This window comes from Gastrolobium bilobum, unplaced genomic scaffold, assembly GCF_033153095.1.
Source record: "Gastrolobium bilobum isolate Gb01-03AN ecotype WA unplaced genomic scaffold, APGP_CSIRO_Gbil_v1 utg286840, whole genome shotgun sequence".
NCBI lineage: Eukaryota > Viridiplantae > Streptophyta > Magnoliopsida > Fabales > Fabaceae > Gastrolobium > Gastrolobium bilobum.
The window spans coordinates 20,466-26,511 of NW_026896927.1; the positions used below are offsets into that span (position 1 = coordinate 20,466).

Sequence of the window (6,046 nt, forward strand, 5' to 3'; positions counted from 1 at the left end):
AATGTAATCTTCAATACAGAGAGGATGCTTTCATTCTTTTTTCTTTTCAAGATTCCAGTAATTAAGTAATTAACTGGACCTGACATTATAACCCCTTATAAGATAATAGACCTTGCTTCATTCACAAAACCTTCATATAAATAAATGTTCGATAACAAAGAAAATGGATCGGTTAATTCAATAAAAAAATAAGAAATGGGAGTAAGTAATAACTCTCATTTCTTGGTACCATCCAACCGATTCAATTTCAATTCAATTGTTTTGTTTATTTTTTAAATTCCTTCAATTCCAATGATTGAATTTTCAAGTTCAACCAAGTCATTTTTAAAAATTTCAATTGGATAAAATATTTGGATATTTCCGTTTCCAGGGTTGGATCGGCGGTTCAGATTAAAGCAATGAAACAAGTAGCTGGTAAATTAAAATTAGAATTGGCACAATTCGCAGAATTAGAAGCGTCTTTTAACCAGAGGTACTCTTACTTGCAGAATATACCCTATAAGCTGCAAGTCCAACTACGGCCACAGCAGCCCCAACTGCAATATGATGGAGGTAATAAAATCATTAAATACCGAAACAAAAATAGCAGAAGCATAAAATAAAAAGAGGACTTTGTTAAATCAATTATCTAAATAGGCCTATTATATTTTTTTTGTTAACTCTATACAAGGAGCAAAAATAATCAAAAGTAGAAGCAAATACCCGAAAGAACAGCAGATTTAAGATCCAATAATATGGGAGGCCCATACAAGGCTATTTCATGCAACAAGAACATGGCTCCCAAGAAGGAAGCTCTTTGATGTATGAACTTATAATCTGTTTGGATTTTCTTATTTTTAAACTATAAGTTACTAGCTAAAGCTAAAAAAAAAAAGAGCTTAAAAAAAGAAGCTAAAAGCTGTTTGGTAATTACATAAAAAATTTAGCTTAAAAATTACTTAAAAGCACAAGTTTCAAGAAAATTATCTTTCTATCTTTATAACTCTTCATTTTTAAAAAAAAAAACACACAATTCAAGAAAAACAGATAAGAGCTTAAAAAAAAGCTCCTCCTAAGAGCTTTTAGTTTTCAGCTTTTTTCTTCATTATAAAAAAAGAGCTTTTCATTATAAGAACTTTTTTCAAAACCTATTTGGCCTAGCTTATGCTTATAAGTAACTTCTAGCTTAAAAAAAGAGAGGATCCAAACATGCAATTAGTAACTCCCAATTATTTATTCATTTACTACCATTTGATTTTTCTGATAATATATTGGCTATCTAATCCCTAAATTCCAAGCATCGTCCACCCTACTATAAATCAAAGAGAACATAAAACAGAACAACTCCGGTGAATAATGGGGGGGAAAATCAGATAAAGGGGAAATAATAATAATAATATTGTAGATACAAGCTTAATGGAAACCCAATATGGACGACAGTTGCACAACACCTCAAGGTTATAAGACAACGTATAGAAAATCAAAATAAACAACTACCCAACCAAAGGACACAGAACATCTGAATCAAGATAATCACATCACCCAAAATTCAGACAAGTTTATAGGCTCATTTAAGTTTGCATAAGAGATCAAACAGCTTTATGACGCAAAATGTACGGAATGAAAGAGTCAGCCTAATAAAAACTGCCATACCTGAAACAAACATAAGAGAGCGATTTATAAGTCTGTTGCGGCTTCTTCCAGCTTCAGTTTCTGGAATACTTAAATGAGAGTGCTCAGCAGCTGTTACAATTCGGCGAAATAGACTGTTGAAATCCCCTAATTTCACACTGATTGGTATAGGAGCCTCGACTCCCATATCTTGACTAACCTAAAAACAAATTGGCATGTCAAAATTGTCATTGCAGTTGATTCAGGATAAAGTAGTTGTTTGAATATTTCTCAGCATCAAGCACAAGTTTTACATAGCACATGCTAAGGATGACATCAGAATACAATATTTTCCCGACAATCTGTTCTAGATCTCAGGGCTATGCTTATCTGTCCATAACTCACACAGACATGACCCTAAATTGAAAAGCTAACAGTGTGCTTTTCAGTCTTCACTCTTGCTTGCAAAGTCAGTAGAAAAGGTTGACAAATATAATTTTCAAAATAAAATTGAAACAAGCGCAAACAAAGCTAGAAGATGAACTCCAAAAATATCAAGTTTCTAGCTACAAGTATGCAACTAACAGATTAATTGAACATATATCAAAACTAGCCCCTTTATTAAAATGTGCAAGAAAACAAAGTCTTATAACAAAAGAGTGGAAACTAAATAATTATACAGCTCAACAGAGTAATCACATTTAAATCAATCAAAGATAATATATAAAGTGAAAGGAATCAAACTTCTGTTTGGAATGGGTATCTTGGTGGTAAGTTAGCTTTATTAGTTTTTATTTTTCAAAATTTTTTAAGCATACCAGCTAGACATTGATAGACGAAACATCTTATGCTACCAGTCTTGTACTTCGCTAGTATGGGAAATTAACCCAATGCCTTGTTTGTCTTTCTTCTTGAGCCAATTCTAATATAATTTTTTGGAAACGAAAATCCAAATATTCCAAACGGAATAAAGATAATATTTAATTTAGAAGTCATTTCTTTTGTAAGCATCACCTTAAAAATGTTGCCAAACATCAGGTGTACAGAATCTAGTACAACGGCTATAGGGAAGGAGTGAGATCCTCAATCTCTCATTTGTTCCATTCAAAGATGACATAAAATAAACATCCAAGTAAAATGCAAATGTCTAAAAAAAGTTCCCCAACATAGTACATATAAAAAGGGAAACAAGGTAATTGAAACTGACTTCTAATTTTCTAAATCAAATTTCAATCTGAAGGACAAAAAATAGAGAGAGAGAGAGAGAGACTAGTACTTGATATGTATCAATATTTACAAAGTTTGGATGAAATCATAAATCCAAAACATGTCATGTTCACCACATTAAATAAATTTTTATCCGACCATCTAATAATTATGTACACCAATATGCACACTAAATTATGCACACGATCATTGCAAAGAAATAAGCCAGTCGAAAATACCCTAGTTGACTCTTGTATAGCCATTGGAAATGAATCCAGATCATCTTTAGCTGCAACTATAAGGCAGGGCACCTCAAAGCCAGTATCTTCTCCATGACCAGCGATTTCTACCAGGAGTTCCGATGATGTCTTCCATGAGGACTCATCAGACCTATAATGAATATCAAGTGAGCTAAATACAACCAACATTTTCCAAGTACTTAATATTAGTTGTCTACACCTAACACCACATGGCCATGAAATGATAGTAGTTAACTTAAGCCCATGGATGAGTTGCCAATTTAGTCAGTACTTTTGAAATCAAACTATGCAAATTCAAAATGACTTAAAAATCTTGTTTTTAAATTATTTTCAACTTATGCCTGTAAGTCGCAAATGTTAGTTTATAAAAACAACCCAGATATTGCTTTAGGAAGCTCATCCAAGGGCACAACAGAATTTTTCCAATTGCTTATGAATTTATTTAAACAGACTACACAAAATTAATCAAAACTTGAATTCAAGGAAACTGAGTAGAAATTTCTGGCAGTTTATAAACACTGCTTTTAAATATGTTATATAATAGTGAAATTTATCCTATACTGATGCAAATATTATAATTAAAGAGAGAGAGAGAGAGATGTTGAGTGTTCTCTAGAAAAAAAATATTTCATTTTGTACTTTTTTCTGGTTTTGGGACATTGGAAAGAATAAAACCAATTCAAACAGAAAAAAATATGACCCAAGTATTTTTCACAATAATTATGTAACACAGATAACCCATGATGAGACCTTGAGATGCACCACCCCAAAAGCTAGCTCAAAGGGTGGGAGTGCCCAAAGCCTTATAAACCCCACATTAGTTGCCCATACAATCAATGTAGGACTCCAAGTCCCATACCTTGCAAATAGAACCCCAACATTCCACCACGCTTCCCTAGTGCGTGCCCTCACGCACAACTCCACATGATGGATGCAATATATTGACATCAACAGTACTAGACATTACAGTGACCAGTAAACGTAACAAAGGAATGACAAGGAAATAACAGTAAAATGACAATGCAAAAAGATAAACCAAGGTTCTCAACTCACCTTCAAAGCCAAACACCCAAGCCTCAAGAGATCCCTAGAGATCCTTTCCCAAAACCCCATTCACCATTTGCTTAATTTCATGCATAAAGAAATCCCACCCTAAACATCTATATATATATACTAATTCCTAATTAATGGGCTTGGTTACTTTATTGAAGGCCCATCAACCCATTACTTCTATGGTATAATGTCTTTACTATCAGCAATCACCTGTCATGAACAAAAACTGCGATGTCACATGAGGCCAAAGACTCCTTATTGGACAGCAGCTTTCTAACTCCATCTTCAGGAATCTCTCTCAGTACAAGATATTTTTTGTTTTCCTGCAAAAAGAAGTGATAAAACATATACGTAGAGAAGAAACAAATGCGAAGAAAAATAAATGAATACAACAAAAGAAGCCTCTAGTTCTGGAAATGCGGAGAGAGACAAATGTTTTGCACAGTAAGTAGATGCTATTGTCAAATGTCAATCAAGTAACTTTTACCATAGAAATATCAACAACATTTACTGCATAACGATCCTCAGTGGTTGGATTGTAACTTTCAGAATATTTACTGCAGTATTTATTCAACAACAATAAGATATATTATACACTAATTTAAGTCACATTACCAGACAGCTTCAAGATAACATGTACAGTAAAATACCCAGCAATAAAAGAATTCAACAATGCAGATTTTCCAGCCTTCCTAGGCCCAAAAACAAAGCACTGCAAAACATTTCTTTCTGAATGTTGCTTCTTGCGATCTAAACGTCGCTTCCTAGTTACACGGATAGCAGATGATGGATCACCAGGGTAACCAATGTATATCAGATTCTCCACACTAAAAGTTGGGTTCAGAAGCGTCATAAGTGCCCACTGTCCAGAAAAATTAATATATTAAAAAAACAATAATAATTAATGACAACGGAGAAAAAACCAAAAATTATAACATAACATTGGCACAAATTCTTAATGATATTCAGACTCAGGAAAGGCATACATAGAAAAAATTGAAATGGGTAGAGTTTTCAAAAACATTGAAGACGGAAAGCTAGAAATATATAAAAGATCTCCATAGCATTTCTACATTTGAAAAGTACAGCATATAATAAACTGCACATCACACAACCCCATTACCAATTCAAGAAGAAACCAACGCAAGGCAATCTACCTACCATGGAATGGTGGATAATAAAGTAAGCATATCTAGCACAAAATGTGAGAAAGCAACCTACCTTTCTGGGGCAGTAGAAAACAATTCTTCAAGTTCACGAGATCGCAACATCCCATCCTGGAGGAACAAAAAGATATGTTCAAATTTCAAGAAGAGTTAGGCAAGTTTTCATTTGTTACTGAAATCACAATGAAGTCGTTTGAGAAATATTAGAAAATAACAGAATGGGCAGCATGATAAAAATCACTCCCCGTTAAACCATACTAGCGAGTGTGGGAGGAATCCTTGTACGCAGCCTTACCCTTGCATAATTACAAAGAGACGCTTCCTGGATATTAAACCCATGACCTAGTCATGAAAGAACAGCATGATAAAGTGTAAATATTCAAGGTCATTTGTGCAAATAACATACACCATCACTATCAAATAAATCAAAGATCGCCTTCAAAAAATCAACTGCTTCATTTGTCAGCTCCACACTCTGCAGAAATTAAAACCAATCTTGATCAGAACAAGATAAAAATTCCCTGCCGTTCATAGATTGATCTCAGACAGGTATAACACAAAGGTATACCATATATAATACACATGAGGACACAATTCATCTCAAAAGAAATACCTGATCAGGAGCACGTTTCAAAGGCGGAATCAGATCATCAGCAAGCTTGATATCATCATTGTATCCAAACTTCCTGAGCACATCCATGTTGTCTCAAAGACGCCCTTTTTCTATGAAAAGGGCATGAAGAAAAAGAAATCCTGTCAAAGTAAGTCCAC

General features: G+C 33.8%; 1 pseudogene; it reads right to left on the reverse strand.

The window, feature by feature from the left end:
- Nucleotides 1–224: 224 nt before the first annotated feature.
- Nucleotides 225–6,038, reverse strand: LOC133302832 (mitochondrial Rho GTPase 1-like; annotated as a pseudogene).
- Between the last annotated feature and the right edge of the window lie 8 nt (nucleotides 6,039–6,046).